Consider the following 21,192-nt stretch of genomic DNA (forward strand, 5'->3'; position numbering starts at 1 on the left):
AAGAGCGCTTCTCAGTGACCACGCCACCGGCCGCACTGAAGCACCTTTCCGACATAACGCTGGAAGGCGGGCAGGACAGCACTTCCAGGGCGTATTGCGCCAGCTCGCCCCAGATATCCAGGTGCTTCACCCAGTACTCCAAGGGGTCCACAGGGGTGTCGGTGTCAAGCCCGCTATAGGACCCCATATAGTCGGCCACCATCCGGGTCAGGTGCTGGTTCTGGCTTTGAGAGCCGGATGCTGCTGCAGGCACCTCCTCTGTAGGCAGCGGTACTGGTGTGGCATAGAGCGCCTTTGTCAGAGACAGCAGGTTTGTTGGGCGCCTGCTGATGCTGGATGCAGGCACCTGCTGCTGTGCTGGCTGGACTGAGACAGCAGGGGGGGTGGGAGTCCGGGGGAAGGCTTCCTCCAAGCGCCGAACCAGAATCCGCTGCAAGTCCCTGATTCGGCGCACAGGGTCTCCTCCTACAGGCAGGAACTGAGCCAGCTTCCCCTTCAGCCGTGGGTCCAGCATCAGGGTGATCCAGATGTCCTCCCGAGCACTCATCTCCTTCACCCTTGGGTCTTTGCGCAGGCACTGCAGCATGTGCACTGCCATGGGGAAGAGGGCTGCCATCTCTGCTGACCTATCATCTTCTGCACCGCTGACAGTGCTGTCGTCCTCCTCTGATTCCGGAGCCTCATCTTGCTCTCTCCACCCCCGCACTACTGCAGCTGCACTCCGCTGTGCCCCCTCCTCTTCAAGGTCAGGGACCTCCAACTCCTCAAAGTCCTCCTCCAACTCCTCCGAATCCTCCTCCTGCTGCACAGAGGTGGACTGTGAAGTGTGCTGCTGCTGCTCCTGCTGCTGGATCAAGGCTTCCTCTCCCACTTCCAGCAGAGCATCGAGGGCCTTGTCCAGCATGCACACAATGGTCAACCACTCACACAGCGACGCATGGTCCCGGCTGACCATGTTGGTGGCCTCCAGGAAGGGTGCCAGCACAAAGCACACCAGCTGCATTTTTCCCCACTCAGCAGGGCGGATGATGTCTGGGAGGTGGGTGGTGCCGGTCCCCAACAAGTTGGCATCCATGGTGGCTCTGGCCAGGTACAGGTTGACAGCCCGCCTCTGTTCAACCAGACGTTCCAACATCGCCAGGGTGGAATTCCAGCGTGTTGGAACGTCTATAATGAGGCGGTGCTGTGGGAGGTTCAGCTCCATCTGCACGGCTGTAAGGGTCGCTGTGGCACCACCCGAGCGGCGAAAATGACCCACCGTTTTCCTTGCCGCTCCCAAAAGAGTGTCCATCCCCTGGTAGGTGTGCAGGAATTTCTGCACCACTAGGTTCAGGACGTGGGCCAGACAGGGGATGTGGGTGAGGTTTCCCCGCTGGATGGCGGCAACCAAGTTTGCACCATTGTCGGCCACCACCTCTCCGACTCTGAGGCCTCTGGGGGTCAGCCAACTCCTCTCTTGCTCTCGGAGCTTGGCCAAGACGTGGTCTGCCGTCAGCTTGTTCTTGCCCACCGTGACCATCTGCAGCAGCGCTTGGCAGTGGTGGGCCTTCACGCTGCTGCTGAGGCGGGGTTGTTTGGCGGCGGATGGAACCGGATCAGAGCTGGAAGCTGCTGCACTTCCCCTGACCCTGCTGCGGGGTGGCACCACCCACCGTGGTGATGATGCTGCTGTCTCCTCTTCACCCCCTTCCACCAAACTGACCCAGTGCGCGGTGAAGGACAAATAGCGGCCTGTCCCGAACCGGCTGCTCCATGAGTCCATTGTCACATGGACGCGCGCACCAAGCGCATGATCCAGCCCACGCTCCACGTTGGCCTTTACAAAGCAGTGCAGTGCTGGGATGGCCTTGCGTGCGAAGTAGTGCCGGCTGGGGATTGGCCAATCCGGCGCTGCGCACTGCAGGAGCGCACGCATCCGGCTCCCCTCCTGCACAAACGAGTACGGGAGGAGCTGGGAGGACATGGCCCGTGTAAGCAAGCCGTTCAGCTGGCGTATGCGACGGCTGCCGGGAGGCTGAGCCCTGACCACAAAAGAGTCACTCAGCAGGGTCTGGTGGTGGGGGCGTTTTAGGCTTGCACGGGAAGCTGAGGAGGGAACAGAGGAGACCACTGAGGAGGACTGGCTGCCTGAACAGGCCTCAGTGTCAGCAGGAGTGGCAAAGCTGGTTATAGTGCTCTGACCTCTGCAAGGGCCAGCGCCAGCTTCCTTCAGCAGCTTGAATTCCTGATGCTCAGGTTTGTGCTTATTGCCCAGATGGTTGATGAAGCTGGAGGTGCCATAACTGGAGGGGTGAGACCCTCTGCTCAGCTTCACATGGCATAATTTGCACGTTACAAATTTGCTATCCAGTGAGGGCAGATGGAAAAACTGCCATATTGGGGATTGGAGTTTTCCCTTACGTGGCTCAGAACGGGATGCTGCTGTGGATTTTCTCCCGGTGGTGGTTGGGGCCTGGGGTTGAGTGGTGCGGCTGGTGGTAGTCGTGCCACTGACAGATGGAGCAGCAGCCTGCGGGTCACGTACTCCATGCCCACTGCTGCTCCTGCCAATCCCTGCAATGCTCAACCTGCGTGCCATACACACTGACTCCTCCTCCTCAGAGTCAGAGCTGACATGCCCCTCCGGTCGCTGGTAGTCCGGGTCCTTCACCTCATCATCAAACTCCCCTTCGTAAAACTGCTGGGATGATGAGCCCGCCTCAAACTCCTCTTCTGCTGACACATCATGGACGGGCTCCCCCCCAACAATTACTGTCAGCATCTCAGACTCTTCTGTAAAGCCAATTTTGCTGAGAATATTTTCTCTAGGGCTAGGGCTGGTGGTGGTGGCCTCACTGTCACTGGCTTGCTCCTCGTCATGCGCCATCTGCTGCATCACAGACGCGGCGTCCTTCTCCTCCAATCTGCGCCGCTGACCCTGCTTGAAAATTGACGCAACACGCTGCTGCGTCTCTGCAGCGTGACTGCCAGTGGGTAGCGGCGGAATGACTGATGCGGCAGAACTGCTGCCAGAGGCCGCAATGTTGCTCACTCTCCTTCTGGCCTTGCCCCTCCCCCGTCTCACACTGCCAGTGCCAGACATAGTACAAGACTCACTGTCACTGATGAGTCGACGTCACAGATGATGTGTGTGGGGTACTTGGTGCACTTTTATTATTGGCGGCGGGCTTGGAAATGATCAGCAGATTGACAGACAGGAGTACAACAACTAAACACACTGACACTGCTCACTCAGCAGCAGCACAGCAGCAATAATCTGTAGTACTAGCACTGTCTGCAACTACACAATATAAAACCACAGTAGCAGTAGTAATAGCAGCCCAGCCAGCAGCAAGGAGCCTGGAGTGTGTGCACACAGACACAGCACACACAAAGACACAGGACCTAGTAGCAGGCACAGGCAGCTGCTGCAGCTGAAAGACTGACTGACAAGACTGACTGACACTAACAAATTACACAGACTAGCTAAGCTAACTACAACACAGTAAAACAGTAAAACCAGAAGGTGTTTTAGTGTTAAAACGCTGGGTTATCACTGGGATAATGTACTTGCTTCAGCCAAACACACTGGACAAACTATCTCAGTGGCAGTCACAAAGCAAGGACGAGATTCTTAACATGCCCCCCTCCTTATATACAGGAGGGACTGGCCAAGGTTCCCCTCTGTGATTGGGTGCTTGGGCTTAGGCTGGGAGCGCTCTGATTGGCTGAATGACGTCATGGACATCATGTCCATGGTTACAGTACCCGGATTCGGATATCCGATCGGTATCCGCGGATATCCGGGTTATGCGACCAACTATCCGCATAGAGCTATCCGGATTTCCGTCCAGCTATCCGGAATCCGGATCCGATCGGATAGGCCTAAAAAGTTCGGATATCCGAGTCTATTCGGATATCCGGTATCCTGATGAGCAGCACTGTTAAGAAGTACGTTTCTCCAAGAGTAAAATGAGCCATAAATTACTTTTCTCCTATGTTGCTGTCGCTTACAGAAGGTAGTAGAAATCTGACAGAACCGACAGGTTTTGGACTACTCCATCTCCTCATACGGGGTTCACAGGGATTTCTTTATTTTCAAAGTGTAGTTAGTGAATGGCAGTTGCTCCCTCCAACTGACAAAAAAGTGTGCAGCAAGCAGGGAGGCTGGTCAGCATCTTTGTATAAATCTTTTTCAGGGAGTGTCTTTATAAAGAATAAAGGCCATGCTGAGAATCCCCTATGGAGAGTTGGACTAGCCCAAAATCGGTCAGATTTCTACTACTCACTGTAAATGCCAGCACCATAGGAGAAAAGTAATTGATGGCTCATTTTAGTCAGGAAGAAACATACTTCTTATTTGTATGTGTTTTAAATTTTAAGATTTTTGCGACAGTTCCTCTTTAAAGGGAAGGTTAAGGGACTGTTTAAAAAAAATAAAAATCCGCATCCACTTACCTGGGGCTTCCTCCAGCCCGTGAACTACTGAGCCTGCGCAGTAAAGCCCGGAGGACGTCCGATGACGTCAGCGCGCCACGGTGAGGGGCATTTTGGAACGCGGAAGGAGCCCGACCTGGCCACCGGCCTGGCCAGGTCGGGTCGGCCACCGGAGACCACCGGCAGCCTGCGGATCGGCGCCGAGGGCACCTCCTGCCTGCCACGGGCTGGAGGAAGCCCCAGGTAAGTGGATGCGGATTTTTATTTTTTTTAAACAGTCCCTGAACCTTCCCTTTAAGCTGAAAGAGGATGCAGCACTGAGCCAAAGGAGAAGCTGCCTATTATAGGCAGACCTGCTAATTGGCGTGAGTTTTCGCTCAGGCCCCACGCATGCACCTGCAGAAGCCTATGACGCACCACACATACGTGCGCACACTCCGGCCCCAGGTACACACCAACAGTTGATGATGCGCACGTGCGCTAACCCACCTGGAAGTTGCGGCTGGTGTGTGGCCAGGCAGAACTAATGGTCTGGCAGGATCACAAGCAGGTGAGACTGACAATGGGATCCAGAACCTTCCCTCAATAAAGGTTAGTATCAATTTTTTGCAGGGTCGCTTCAGATTTGCTTCAAATTATGATTCGGGCCATGCAACTTTCTAAATGTTGAGCTAATTAAGGTAAAGAAAAAAATGCACGTAGAAAAGCAGCTGGCACCATAATGTGCCTGGTCCTCTGTAACTTACCTAATATAATATCCCCAAAGCATGTCACTACTCCTGCCTGTCAATCCACTTCCTGGCTGTGTGCAGGAGGTGCTTTCCCTACATAGCATACATAACCCCACATAACCTGACTACTGGCATCATGGGACAATAGCCTGGTTATGTGGATTAACGTATGCTAGCTGAAGAATGTGGTTGTACTAGTGATGAAAGGCCTATAGAATATAGCTAGACTTAGGCCACCTAAACCCAAAATTCAACAAGGCAAATTTTAATGCCAATGGTTGTCAAATTTCACAGCTCTCATCTTTTCCCGTTGGTTGACACCAGCGGGCGGGCTAATTTAGTGTGAACATGAGACACCCCAGGTAGGAATAACATTAGATACCGGACTACATATCCCAGAAGCTCTGGATTTCAGTGGAAAATGTTTCATTTACATGATTTTAAGTCACAGGACGTAGGTTTTTGGCAACTAGAGGACCCGCCTACAGGAAACTACCCAGGCGCTAATTAGAGATGGCCCAAACATTGGGCCAGCAGTATTCTGCGAACATCAGCTGCTCGTATTGGCTGCAAATACCGAACATTTGGCCTGTTCGATTAACCCCCTATACATTATCATTTAGCTAAACTTTGACCCCTTATCTCACAGTCAGCAGACACATAGCAGCCAGTCAGCTAGCACCCACTGGCGTAACAATAGGGTCTGCAGCCCCTGCTCCCGCACGGGGCCGTTTTGTGGGGGCTGGAGGGGTGGCAGCATGAGGGGAAACCCGTGGCCACAGTCGGCGGGGAGAGGGGAAGTTCCTCCCCCTCTCCCTCACCTCGGGGCTCTCCCCTCTGCGCTCCCCTCCAGCTTAAATGTGTGTCCGTGGGCAGCGGCGAGCAGCGACGGGCAGGAAACATATGCATATCTTCTGTGCGTTCCAGCCTGCGTTCCTCTCGCTAGCCTCTGACGTGACTTCCTTTTATACCGGAAGTATAGAAGGGAGGGGGGCCCACTCTGAAAATCTGCAGGGGGCCCGGTGGGGCCTAGTTACGCTCCTGCTAGCACCCCTTCCTAAACCCCCACCTTCCTATCAAAAAGCAGTTGCAGTGTCCATATTGGATCAATTCTCTGCTGGCTGCTGACTGTTAGTGAGAGCAGGATCAGACTTGCTGCAGATAGGTAGGGAAAGCATTAGCTAGGCCTGTGTTCTTGTTCCTTACTTGCTGTAAAAGCACTTCAAACAGCCCTATTGAGGGCTAGCACATTGGTCTCCTGTGTTTTTTGTTTTTTTTTGCGTGTGTGACACTCCACAGTCCACTGACACCCAGAGCTGAGTGCACACTACTACTGTTGCTTCATTAAGTTACAGGCACAGAACCACTCCAGTGCATTATTATTTCACTGTATTCTGATAGTACTATTGCATTTCTCTTTTTGCAACACTCCACAGCCCACTGACACCCAGAGCTCTCTGCATAATGTGATTCCTGCCCTTTAGGGATTAAAACCCGACTTTGGGTCAACTCCGTAATATTTGGTGAGACTTTTGGCATGGATCCCCCTCTGGAATGCCCCTGTCCAGGTGTTAGACCCCTTGAAAAAACTTTTTCATCACTTTTGTGGACAGAAACAATCTTTGTAGGTTTTAAAATTCGCCTGCCCATTGAAGTCTATGGCGGTTTGCCAGATTTGCCTGTTCGGGAACAGTTTTTGGAAGTTCGCGTTCGCATTTCGCGAACAGAAAGTTCTATGTTCGCAACATATCTAGTGCTAATCATCTCAACTCTATGTGGATAGCTGCACAGCTGCTGTCAACCATTGCTACACAATGAAGTGCAGTTCTGTGTGGTAGTTAAATTGCATAGTGTTGCTTTGTGTTATAATTGAATATTTGCATACTTGACATTTGGTTAAGGAAGCTTTTGTAACAAGAGTAGAATGTAGATTGGCACGTGTTATACTGCTGTGATACTGTATGATTGCATGGGATCACTGTTCCAGACTTCTTCATTCCTGTTGCTGTACTGCTGTCTGTGTGTACTGCATAAAAAGCAAAGCATGGCGTGATGTTTACAGGAGTGCAGTAACTTGTAAATAAACCTAGTTCCAGTTATTCTGCATCAGTGATTACTGAACAGAACACGTTTTAAGTCCCAAAAGTAATATTTACAATACAATTAACTCAGTTGCTATGAGATTTTGATCATTTTTTGTGTTTAGTTAGGTTTTAAATAATACTTTCTTTGTTGCCTTCATTAGTGCCTCCTGTATCTTACCTTGAAGTGACAATTGTGCATCAGTAGCAGATTTTGTACATATAAAATTGCTTTATGGTCCATGCTTTGATCCAATACTCCCATTGTCTCTGTGGGTGTCCTATTTAGCTCAAAGTTCTCTCTGTGCGGATCTTTCTTCCTTATCTGAATTATACTGGATGATTGTTAAAGGGGCACTATAGAGAAAATTAGGCTACTAGGATAACCCTGGTAGCATGTAACTAATATTACAAACATCAGATACTAAGCAATTTTTTTTTTTTAAATGTGTGCTTAAAAGTTTATATAGAGAATATGCAGTGGTCCTGCCTGTCCTTCCCGTCTGACTCAGGCTGCGCAATAACAGCTCTCCTCTCCTCTCTCCCTGCTAAGCTGAACTGGAATGTGAGTGGTGTGGAAGACCAATAAGACTAATAAAGAAATTAGCAAGATAAATTACTTATCTACACCTCTTTTTCCACTGGATTGCAATGGAAACATGGAGGCACCAGCAGAGTAAAAATTGATCATAGGTAAAAACAGATACAAATTGGGGGGCAAGGGTGGACTTACCTCCCCAAAACCAAACACAACCACTATGTATGGTTTAAACACGATTTAATTCATTCTCCAAAACAAATGCATCGCGTTTCGCGGGTCTCTAGCCCGCTTCCTCAGGCAATAATACAGATAGGAGTAACTCAGAAGTTGTGTACAGAAGTCTTTTGACAGAGGCACTGTACCTGGCTACACAACTTCTGAGTTACTCCTATCTGTATTATTGGCTAAGGAAGCGGGCTAGAGACCCACGAAACGCGTTGCATTTGTTTTGGAGTACGAATTAAATCATGTTTAAACCATACATAGTGGTTGTGTTTGGTTTTGGGGAGGTAAGTCCACCCTTGCCCCCCAATTTTTATCTGTTTTACCTATGATCAATTTTTACTCTGCTGGCGCCTCTGTTTCCATTGCAATTATTGTTATCCACTTGGTGGATGGGTGAACACCCCTTCTTTCCTTCTACAGAGAGCGACTTTTTAGCCTGAGTGGGGACAGGCCTAATATCCCCATAAGAGCTTTAAGTGGTTGCCCGAACCCGGCAACCCATACTTGTGAGTATATTTCTATTTGCTGCTACCTTGGCATTCCTTTATCATCAATAATACACTATTGGGGGCTCTCGATTGTGTTTTTTCCTTTCTTTTACATCTTTTTCCACTGGGCTCGGCTCCTTCTGCTCCCAGTGCTACGATCTTCCCCAGCACACTCCGAGGACTTGCTGAGCAGCCTGCATCTCCCGAACAGTTTCAGCAGGGAGAGAGAAGATGAGAAATATGTTACAGCACAGCCTGAGTCAGCAGAGGGTTTAGTACATGTCGCATAGCTTGGAAAGCGATAGGTAGGATCAGGATCTCTGCATATACTCTCTAACCTTTCAAGTCCACATAGAAAACAAACAAAAAAACCACGTAGTAACTTATGCTCTTAACATGCTTAGTACATGCTACCAGGTTTATCCTAGTAGCCTAATTTTCGCTATACTGCCCCTTTAAATCTTGTTGCATTACCTAGATATAAAACATAACTGTCCTCTATTAGACATGAGATAGATGTAAAAAGGATCTGAGGGATATTTCTTTTGAAAAGGCAGGAAATGTTTCCTTTGTACCGTACATTCCTTATGTTTTGTGAAAAGAGGTGTGAATAAGTACTTCAGTTTCAGGCAGAAAAAGCCATTGCAGTTCTATTTCCAAGTCAAGTGGATTCGCATAACAGGTTGGAGAAAAAGGAGTCCTCTGTGAGCACAGCAATTACAACGCTACTTATTTGGGTTGTGGAATACAGCTTTCGCTTTGCTAAAGTGCCAGCGCTCAAAGGGAACCCGATATAAAAGTGATATGGAGGCTGCCATATTTATGTCCTTCTAAACAATGCAAGTTTCCTGGAATGTAGTGTCAGAATCAAACCACATTGGCAGCATGAATCCACTGACCCAACCTGCCTCATGTCAACAAGTGTCCAGGCTGGTGGTGGTCTTTTGAGAAATTCATAGCATGAACCTGTAGCTGACAAATTTGCAGAAACTGTGTGATGCTGTGGGCCACAATCTCAAAGGAATAATTCAAAAGCCAACATTTTGTGGAATCCATGCCAGGATGCAATGAGACTGCTTTGAGGGAAAAGGGAGGCCATATGCAGGGATGGTCGTAGTCAGCCAACTTCGCTACGCTGGAAATACGCGTAGTTTTACGTAATTACGCTTCGCCAAACTACGGCTTCGAAAACAAATATTCGCTTCGTATGCATTTCGTAGAATACGCGTTAAAATACGCAATTACGCGTAGTGGGAAGCGTAGTGTATGCGGATAGTTATGCCCGTATGCAGAAAATTGTACGCATTAATTTCTTTCGAAAGGCATATAATGGTAACCCTTCTATGCGTACATTCCCCTTTCCAATGCGTAAATTTGTATGCATACAATCGCATGCGGAAAATTAGACGCGAGTAACGCATTCGTAGTTCACTACGCAATACACATGTTAACTACGCATAGTGGGCGTAATCTACGCGTAGCGGTACTTCGCTACGCGTAAATTCGCAAGCGTAGGTTTGAAACTTCGCCTATGAACTACGATGCGTAGATGCGAACTACGATGCGTAAATTCGCATTGCCGTAGTTTCTGCTCATCCCTGGCCATATGCATTATTATTATAGTGTTCCAAATAAAAAATAAAGTGCTTGGTGAGGGTAACTACTGCCAGGGCCCACGCTTCCATAGAGACAAAGGGGGCAATTTCCCTAAGGCCCAAGAGCCTCCCAAGGTGCTCCACCTCCCCTCCAGGTATGGTGACCCATGACAGAGGGGATGCTGTGTGTTTACTCTGTATAGGAAAAGAAGAGGTGAATAATGGGAACCCCCAAAATGCTTTTTAGGGGACAGACAATGGACATCTAGTAATATGGAGGGAAGAATTGGATCAGGCCTGGCAGCTGGCTCAGGGTACCTGGGGGTGATTTGGCTGGAAGGGGGGGTGTTAGGAGGGTGTGAGAAAACGCGGAAAAGCCGCCGCGTGTGCTCAGAACAAGGCAGCTGATTCCGCATCCAACGCGGCGGTTTGCACGCGTAGGCCTACATCTGCCAGTATGGCTGAACGCGGAGAAACCGCCACATGCCCTGATAGCGGTGCGGCTGGTTCCGCGTCCAGCGCGGCGGGTGGTATGCAACACATGTCTGGTGTGGCTGGGACTGATAGTCCACACAGGTTCAGAAGGACGCGCATGCGCGCTGAGAGGCAGAACTTTTATGACAGCCAGAAGGGAGTCAGCTGACCAAGCCGGTCAGCTGACGATTCAGCCAGTTCCCATTGGTCCAGCACTTAGGGGAGGCGCTGGAGAGCGCTGTGATATATACCGGGTGCTGGTCATTCGCTGGTTGTCTGCCGTTGCGATCACTACGTGGAAGCACTCAGACCTTATTGTCAGAATCTGTGTTACCATTCTGTTATACTTCAGACTAGTTCCAGGGTGTTGATGATCAAGGACCTCACACCCAAGATTAGGGACTTGTGTTATCATTCTGTTATACTTCAGACTAGTTCCAGGGTGTTGATGATCAAGGACCTCACACCCAAGATTAGGGACTTGTGTTATCATTCTGTTATACTTCAGACTAGTTCCAGGGTGTTGATGATCAAGGACCTCACACCCAAGATTAGGGACTTGTGTTACCATTCTGTTATACTTCAGACTAGTTCCAGGATGTTGATGATCAAGGACCTCGCACCCAAGATTAGGGACTTGTGTTACCATTCTGTTATATGTCAGACTAGTTCCAGGGTTTTGATGATCACGGAGCTCACACCCAAGACTAGGCATTGTTTATTATCTGTTATGACTTACTGCTTTCCTGACCACTCTTCTGTTCACTGATTCAGTACTTCGCTATATCTGATACTCAGTTGCCAAACCCTGCGTGCCTTAGGATTACCAAATCAGCCTCCTGTGTTTGTACTTTGTATGTCCGTGTGTTGCCGACCTGGCTTGTCCGACCTTGAGAGCTATCTCCTCAGTTTAGAGATAGTTCACAGATCAGTCAGTGACACCCTCCTATTGGTGTCACTCTCGCTCTGGTCCTTTCCTCTCCCAGTCTGACTCCTCCCTGCGGGAGATTCTCAGGCGGCTGAAAGGTACTCATTCCCTAGTGCAGTATTCCTTACTGCCTTTGTACCTGTCCTCCTGATATTGTTCTCAAAGTATTACTGTTGCACCAAACACTCATATTACTCAGGTGTCCAGAGGTTAGTAATATATCTGATTATCGGTGATACTGCAGATCATCAATAATCAGGTATATATCTGTATTTTTGGTGATACTGCAGATCACCAATAATCAGACCCTCTCTGTGTTACACCGATCGTTACAGAAGGCCTTCGAAGTCATTTTTGCCCTAGGGCCACATCGTAGCTAGAGCCAACCCTGACTACTGTAGTGATGTGATTTGTGCGAAGGGACAGAGGCATAGACAGCACAAAAGCCTGAGTGCCCTCTGATTGAACATATACATTACAAATGGCCTCTTTGTTTTATTTTACAATTCAGATTGACTTTAACCAATTTTCCTCAGTGATGGAAATATACAGATAATGGGAATTCAAAATAGTCTGTTTTACTATAAACGATATGCATAACCAGTTGTATTTTTTGAAAAAAGATATACCATCAGTAATGCATATAATGATGATATTGCATTACTGATGAGTGCCTCAGTTTAACGGAATGACGACACAGTCTTATCTGCCAGACTCCTGTCCAGGTTGTCGGAATTTATATCTTCATGCAATGACATTTTCTTTAGGGGCAAAGAAGTTCTTTAACGACGTGAGGGCTGAATCATAACTTTTGTCTGATACCGTTAAAGTGTAGAATATACACTTCTCTTCTAGGTAGCGAATTGACTAAGTGCGCTTTTTAACATTGAAGCAAAACTGAAGCATTCGAAAAATAAAAAAACAGATACTTACCTAAGGAGGTAATGCTCTGGGTCCTATAGAGTCTTTCCGCTCCTCTCTTGGTCTCCTCATTCCAGAGCTGTCTACCCCCGTTCAAATCCCCTGCCGCGGGAGGCTTTGGGCTCCCAACGAGGGGTGGTTCTATACGGTGCATGCGAGAGAGAGAGAGAGAGCTTGCTCACGCATGTGCATTATGGAGCCGCCCATTTTCAGGAGCATTCCGGATCCTGAACATTTCCGAAGCCTCCTGCGGCGGAAGAGAGCACCCAGAGCCTTCCCCCTCCTTAGGTAAGTATCTATTTTCTATATTTTAAAAATGCATCAGATTTACTTTGAGTAAGACATTTTTGTTAGCAGCGTGTATGTAATTCTCAGATATCTGAAAACAAGCAGTAAAGTGCGTTTCAGGCTCACTTAGGTGTGGAAGTAAAGGTGCAGGCTACTGTAAGGACAGAAGAGCTCTTCGCCAATATGTTGTGTTCAGTAGTCACGGAGGCAGGATAAGTGAAACTAGGTTTATTTACAGGATCTACCAACTCTCTACATAAGCAGTGTCTTCACTCCATGTTGCTAGCCAGAGCATTACAGGAACCAACAACCCACAACAGTCCAGATATGCAGGCATACATGTAGAACAGTGCCATCTTCAGGCCAGGTGTATGAACTCCACAACTCTCATCGCTGGCTAGTCTTGTCATGTCATGGTAGCCTAAAGTTATTGGATTGATTGATTCATTCAAAATCATGCAAAGGAAAAATATATGATGTTTTCATAACAACTACTCAGATGGTAACCTTTATTTTCTTGGTCATAGTAAACCCCTAGCACAGCTTGATCTCCATGGAATGACAATTATTCATTGTTATGAAGTGATCCGTGCTGTCTATTATAAGATGAAGCCACTCTTCATATTGGAAACTAATGAACATGGATAGAAAGCTGTAATCATAATTTATTTATTTTTGCACTTGAAATACTCTAATTAGACATTCAATAAAAAAACAACCCTAAAACAATTATAAGGAGATGTACAGGGGAGAGAGAATGTGGAGAGCTTTGTAGGTTAGGGTTATGAGTTTGAACTGGATCCCCTGGTTAATTGGTAGCCAATGAAGAGCTTGACAGAGAGCAGAGGAAGAGTGAAAAGAAAGATACATTTGCGTCCGTAATGAAGGAAACATGAAATTTAGAAAATGTCGGCTCAACACTACAACTTGCCCATGCTTAAAACCGTTTCTGAGTGTTTGCATGAAAGCTTGGCCTTTAGCAGATGAAGTCTATAGTGGATGTGCCAGAAAATGATGTAGAAATGGCTGGAGGTATGCCGAGGTTGTAACTTTTTTTCTTTAAAATCAACCCATCTTTCTTTCTTAGATAGTTGTAAATACACAGTGGCGTAGCTAAGGAGCTTTGGGCCCTGATGCAAGTTTTACAATGGGGCCCCCAAGCACTCTATACATAAAAATTGATACGGTGCACCAAAACCTGCCAATGGCAACTACAGTGTCAGAGGTGCAAGAAAGGGATGGGGAACAGTTTGTTAATGATTACCACTACTGAAAGTATCTATAGAAGTGATTATTATGAGCACAGGACCAATAGAGAGCTAATACTGTAGTAGAGGGAGGGCCCTTCGGGGCCCCGATGCGGTGGCTACCTCTGCACCCCTATTGCTATGCCCCTGTAAATACGTGAGGTGACTCGGCCAAACTCGTTTTGTTTGATCCACTTTGCTCCTTTGCTCAATGAAGCTTTGCCATCAAGTAACTTCAGTTTGCTTTCTGATTGAGAATTGACTGGCAGGGATGGACAGAACCAGAAGCTAGGGAGGCTTCATCCTTAGGTGCTCCCAGTGAGGTTAGGAGGCTTATTTGAATCAGTGTCGCCGTGGTTAAGAACAACTGCACAGCAGAGAAATGCGCCACCCAGAATAGCCCAACCCTGCTCTCATCCAATTTGCTGTCACTGTGCGGATCAGAATAAACACGTGACCTGACAATCAGACCATCACTATATTCACTCTTAGTGTGGTTTGCCTTCTTAAAACGGAAGGTATTTGTGATAATTCAGCTTTAAGTGTGTAACGGTAGTTACCCACAATGCACCACTACTGAATATGCAAATTATCTCTTTATGCCACTGAAGCCAAGCTGCACATCCAGAACCGCTGGCGTATAGCAAACCTATAGCTCATAAATTTCAGAGAGCCACATCAACTCAACAGGCATACATCCTGTTTCATACTTATTGGCTCCCATTAGTGCATGTCAGGGATTGATGTGGCTCTATGGGATAGGGCTTAAAGCAATACTCTGTGATACTAATGGTGCTGTTAGAGGAGCAGGTGGTCATGTGGACTAAGAGGGGAGGGCTCTTTTTAGCATTTGATGGAGGCATACTTAAGCATCTCTGACTTGGGCACTGGTGAACCTTTATCCCAGTAATCACAGTGACAGTATCAGTGAATATGTATTGGTCTAGTGGTGGGACAGTCAGCAGTTGCACACTTTGCGTTCAGCATCATGCAGAGAAAAACAAACAGAAAGTTACTACGATTAATTATTGATCAGACCTCTGCAGTTGCTGCGTTACTACTTGCTCCATTATGATTCCTGATTCCATGATCCATCCAGATTGATCACTAGATCAGACTGCTGTCAGATTGGTAAAGGAGATCTTCGTGAAATGTAATTGAACTGTGAATTCAACAGGAATGGCAATTGTAATACATAACTTTTAAAATAAATTGTCCTGTAAAAATTATCATATACAGAGGTTTCATTTAGACCCTTTTGAATATACAGATGTATCAATCCCAGTATGTACAGTATAAGCTGTTACACTGCTTATACTATCGTAAACAAGCTGCAGTCTGTGCTGGTCTCTGCTTAAAGGGTACATGAAGTGAAACTTAACATAATGGTAGAAACATTGGTACATATAGTAGCACATATAGTAGTAGTCCTACTAAGAAATTGAGGTTCCTTTTTGCTTTCCTGCACAGCAAGTGCAAATCAAATATATTCCGCTGCCCTTAAAAGCAGAAGGAAAAATGCTTGTATCAGGGTGAGGAAGTTTAATTTTGTTAAGGTTTTTAATAATGTGCATTCAAGCTGTTTCCACTGCTCATGCAGAGGAGACCGGCGGCAAGTGATCTGCGATTGGAATGGCAGGAAGGTGAGTTGCTCTATTGAACGCGATAACGCTGCAGCGGAGGGGGGAGCACTCAGGGCGGCCGCACAACCTGCACACCTCTAGAAACAGGGCTGTATACCTTTAATTTTCTTCCTTTTCTATACAAAACTGAGTGATATGTAATAACTGGATTTTATAGTGTTTATATTGAAAACAATTTCACTCAATAAAAAGAGTTAAAAACAAGGTAAAAAGAGTTAAAAACAAGGGGAGAGGGGGAAAAGTAATATATACACAAATCTTACATACTTCAAACTATGATGACCGCACTGGTCAATTTAGGAGTACAGCAATAAGAAGCTTTTACACTGCTAGTTGATAAATCACTTGTCTGTGCTTAGTTTGAGGGGAAAAAAGTGCCAGATTGTCTTGGCCAAGCACAGGCCAAACTCATTGTTGCAGTTCTTACCTTTCTCACTCTGTTATACACCGCGATATCGTTCCTCTGCCCCCCCCCCCCCCCCCATAGCAACAGAATGAGTTGTTAGCCTCTAGGTTAGCAATGATGGAGCAAAGCGTTTTCTACACGCAGATAGGTGCCCAGTATAACAAGTTTGAACTCTTTACTGAGGAAAAACATGCAGAGATTAATCATACACCACCATCAGGTAATGCAGCTTACTTAGAACAGAGAGGTACATAGAATGAATACAGGAAATATCAATGCCATAGAGATCATCATTACATTTTACACACAGTGACATCTTGTGGTTGTTTTACTATACTGCAGCTTAGGAAATAAACCTGTTGATGCTTCCAACAAGCAACACGTCTGTACAAAGCTCGGCCCCTAATTGTGGGGGACCAGTCCTCCTTCCTCTCCCCAATTTTATGCAAAGTAGCGCAGCGGAATATATTAACCTGCTCTTGTCATGTCTCCTCCTCCTCCTACTCTCCTTGCTCTATGCTGCCCCCTCTGGCTCCTGATTACATGACATGCATTGGGAGGCAGGCATGCGCCAGAGCGAGAATGCCAGGACTCGGGATCAGAAGAGGAGACCCGACAGAACAGGGTCAAGTAAATATTTTCTTAACACAGCGATCCACTGCGCTCATTCTGCCTCTACAGGGGGGAAGGGGGTGGAAGTGGACCTAGGGGAAGGGGGGTGCAGTGCTCTCGGAGGACCCGGGATAATCTGTTTGCTGAGGAGTGTTGTTACGCACCTGATTCAGGCCCATTTCATACTACTAACCTGCATTTTGGTTGTGGTGCGATCACATGATTGCACCGCAACGCTAACCTCGTAGACACTGACATTAATGCACGCTGATGTCACTTTTGTCAGTAATACAATCTATACGAGTAAGTGGGGCTCTCTAGAGCTCACTTCCTGTGACTTAAATACGAAGTGCAGGAAGTGTATTGACCAAATATGCTTCTGCGCATGTGCAATGCGAACACGAAACAGTTTAAAATATCAGGGTGCCATTGACTTACATGACTTCCGGTCACCACACATCGCAGCGGATGTCGAGCAGTATCATGCTGATGCTTTTCCGTCAGATCGGACGCTTCCGGCGCATCGCACCGTGGCAGGTGTGAAATGCCCCATAGGTTTTCATTGCTTAGCGTTACCCTGCGGTAAAAAAGGGTAACGCAACGCAATGAAATGTCCCAGTGTGAAAAGAACCTCAAAGAATAATGGCGACACCCGATGCAATACAACGTAGGGCAATACTTCAGTTTAAACCATGCTGAAGTTCTATACAGTAATTCAGCACAGAACTATTTGGGAGTGATAATGACCTATCATTTTAGATCTCACCTGCAGCTCTGTTGATTCTGAGACATGGTATTACAGCCTAACTGCTCCACTATAATGATACTCGTAGGAGTAGCTACCCGGGGTACAGCAGCTTCTGGGTCCATAAGGTCGAGAGACCCCACTGTGCTGGCCAATTCCTGTTATTTACTTGCCATATGCTCCAAATACATCATGAGCAAAATACATCAACATTCTTCTTCTCTTCAGACCTCTTTATTTGCTTTCGTAACTGCTGTTTTGCTCTGTAAGATCACATTCTGGCTTGTTCTACTTCTGTAAATATATGTTGTTTGAGAATCAAGGGAACAGCTATTAAAGCTCAAGCCACAGATATACAGTAGTTGCTATAATATATGTAATAGCCTTTTGGAGCACCAGTACCTCTACACCTCTAGATCAAAAATAACAGATTTCACACCTGTAGGGCAAAAGCTCCAGCACATCCACACCTCTAGGGCAAAAGCTCCAGCACATCCACACCTCTAGGGCAAAAACTCCAGCACCTCCACACCTCTAGGGCAAAAGCTCCAGCATCTCCACACCTCTAGGGCAAAAGCTCCAGTACCTCCACACCTGTAGGGCAAAAACTCCAGCACCTCCACACCTCTAGGGCAAAAGCTCCAGCACATCCACACCTCTAGGGCAAACACACCAGCACCTCTACACCTCTAGGGTAAAAGCTCCAGCACCTCCACATCTGTAGGGCAAAAGCTCCAGCACCTCCACACCTCCAGGGCAAAAGCTCCAGCACCTCCACACCTCTAGGGCAAAAGCTCCAGCACCTCCACACCTCTAAGGCAAAAGCTTCAGCACCTCCACATCTGTAAGGCAAAAGCTCCAGCACCTCCACACCTCTAGGGCAAAAGCTCCAGCACCTCCACACCTCTAGGGCAAAAGCTCCAGCACCTCCACACCTCTAGGGCAAAAGCTCCAGCACCTCCACATCTGTAAGGCAAAAGCTCCAGCACCTCCACACCTCTAGGGCAAAAGCTCCAGCACCTCCACACCTCTAGGGCAAAAGCTCCAGCACCTCCACACCTGTAAGGCAAAAGCTCCAGCACCTCCACACCTCTAGGGCAAAAGCTCCAGCACCTCCACACCTCTAGGGCAAAAGCTCCAGCACCTCCACACCTCTAGGGCAAAAGCTCCAGCACCTCCACACCTCTAGAGCAAAAGCTCCAGCACATCCACACCTCTAGGGCAAACACTCCAGCACCTCTACACCTCTAGGGTAAAAGCTCCAGCACCTCCACATCTGTAGGGCAAAAGCTCCAGCACCTCCACACCTCCAGGGCAAAAGCTCCAGCACCTCCACACCTCTAGGGCAAAAGCTCCAGCACCTCCACACCTCTAGGGCAAAAGCTCCAGCACCTCCACACCTGTAAGGCAAACGCTCCAGCACCTCCACACCTCTAGGGCAAAAGCTCCAGCACCTCCACACCTCTAGGGCGAAAGCTCCAGCACCTCCACACCTGTAGGGCAAAAGCTCCAGCACCTCCACACCTGTAGGGCAAAAGCTCCAGCACATCCACACCTCTAGGGCAAAAACTCCAGCACCTCCACACCTCTAGGGCAAAAGCTCCAGCATCTCCACACCTCTAGGGCAAAAGCTCCAGCACCTCCACACCTGTAGGGCAAAAACTCCAGCACCTCCACACCTCTAGGGCAAAAGCTCCAGCACATCCACACCTCTAGGGCAAACACTCCAGCACCTCCACACCTCTAGGGTAAAAGCTCCAGCACCTCCACACCTGTAGGGCAAAAGCTCCAGCACCTCCACACCTCCAGGGCAAAAGCTCCAGCACCTCCACACCTCTAGGGCAAAAGCTCCAGCACCTCCACACCTCTAGGGCAAAAGCTCCAGCACCTCCACACCTGTAAGGCAAAAGCTCCAGCACCTCCACACCTCTAGGGCAAAAGCTCCAGCACCTCCACACCTCTAGGGCAAAAGCTCCAGCACTTCCACACCTCTAGGGCAAAAGCTCCACACCTCTAGGGCAAAAGCTCCAGCACCTCCACACCTCTAGGGCAAAAGCTCCAGCACCTCCACACCTCTAGGGCAAAAACTCCAGCACCTCCACACCTGTAGGGCAAAAGCTCCAGCACCTCTAGAGAAAAAACTGCAACACCTCCACCACCTTCTCCCACCTCCCAGCTTTACCCACCTGCACATGTCATCTGCTGTGTGCAGGATGTTTTCTCAAAAATTCAATTCTGAGTGTCGCTACGGGACAGTGGCAATTAGTGGTGCTCGGATATCCCCAATCACGGATTCGAGTAAATCCGCCCATGGCAGTACCAAAATCCGGATAGGCCATGATCGTGATCCGAAATTTGAAACGGGATTCCGAATTCGATTCGGATTTTAGCCATGATTGCATGTAGAATCCATGATCACGGATTAGACTTTAACGTTAATAGCACAGCCCCCATACATGCTACAACTTAAAAAAAAAGAAATTCAAAAAGAACTTTTAGTTTTTGAGAAAATCGATTTTAAAATTTCAAACAAAAAAAGTATTCGTGATTAAAAACCCGCCAAAACCCGCCAAATTTAGCGGTTAATAGCAAACCCCCTTACATGGTAGAAACACCAAATTGATTTTAAGCCTTCCCCTCCCACCCTAACTACCCCCCACCCCCACTCCCAGGAGCCCTTGTCCAATCCATGGACAAGGGGCTCTTCCCCACCTCCGGTGCCCCAGTAGGAGGTGGGGCGACGACTCCCTGGGGGGTGGAGGCCAGCGGAGATCTTCAATCAACTTCAGAAAATCACAAGATAGAGGATATTGGCATGGGAACATTTTTTTAAAGGTACAGGTAAGTATTTCTGGTTAATTAAGAATACTAAAATACTTTTCTCATTGTTGTGTTTTTATTTCATTTAACCCTTTGTGGAAATGGGTAAGGGCTACTTAGTACCCCTATACTCATTTCTCCTGGGAGGGGAACGGCATCTGGAGTCCCCTTCTTAAAGAGGTCTCCCAGATGCCACCATGCAGTGAAAGGCTTGGCGGCCCCTCTCCCCCGGAGCCCCCCCATACCATGGACCATGCGGGCTGGTATAGCTCAGGGTGCGAAGCCCCACTCAGCCGGGGGCGGCGTTCTGGCTATCCCAGCCTGGGTGGGGTTAAGGGGTTAAATATGCTCGGTAGGGGGGACCCCACCTCATTTTTATTATTTTATTTTTATTTCACACCCTCTGAACATTAAAAAAAAAAAAGTTAAAAAAATTGGAAAAGATTATATTTTTCCACTGTTCTTTTTAACATATCCTGCAAATTTGGTGTTTCTAGCATGTAAGGGGGCTTTGCTATTAAACGCTAAAGTCGGTGGGGATCCGTGATCACGATTCGGATTTGGACCACGATCACAGGTGAATTCGGAACTGAATCCGTGATCGAGAGGCGATCACAAATTCAGAATCCGACCTTGTGATCAGGAAAAACTGGTTGCCCGTGATTCCGAGGTCGTGATGAGCAACACTATTGGCAATTATTCAATTCACTTTTTCCCATACGTTCTCTCATAGGAGATCATTTTTCATCCTTTGTCTAAAATAACTTTTCAGCACTCTGCAGTTGAAAAAGTACCAAAAAATGGTGAAGAATTACTGTCAAAATTTTGAGCATGTTCTTGCTTGCTGGTGTCTTAAAGTAAGTCTGAACCAAAAAGCCCTGAAAATTTACTGGATAAACTCTCAGGGAGCAAAGGAAGGGTTAAAGCGGACCTGAACTCAGAACTTCCTCTCTGCTCTAAAAAACTTTTAAAGGAAAACAATTTCTTTGCTACAGCTGATACAAATCCTAAAATAAATCTGTGTCTACTTC

The 21,192-nt window shown here is 47.6% G+C and overlaps 1 protein-coding gene across 1 annotated transcript in view; it reads left to right on the forward strand.

Annotated features, from left to right (window-relative positions):
- CALB1 (calbindin 1) overlaps positions 1–21,192 on the forward strand; it is a 90,096-nt gene that overhangs the window by 16,552 nt on the left and 52,352 nt on the right. The window lies entirely within an intron of this gene.

Source organism: Hyperolius riggenbachi, chromosome 5 (genome assembly GCF_040937935.1).
Source record: "Hyperolius riggenbachi isolate aHypRig1 chromosome 5, aHypRig1.pri, whole genome shotgun sequence".
NCBI classification, from domain to species: domain Eukaryota; kingdom Metazoa; phylum Chordata; class Amphibia; order Anura; family Hyperoliidae; genus Hyperolius; species Hyperolius riggenbachi.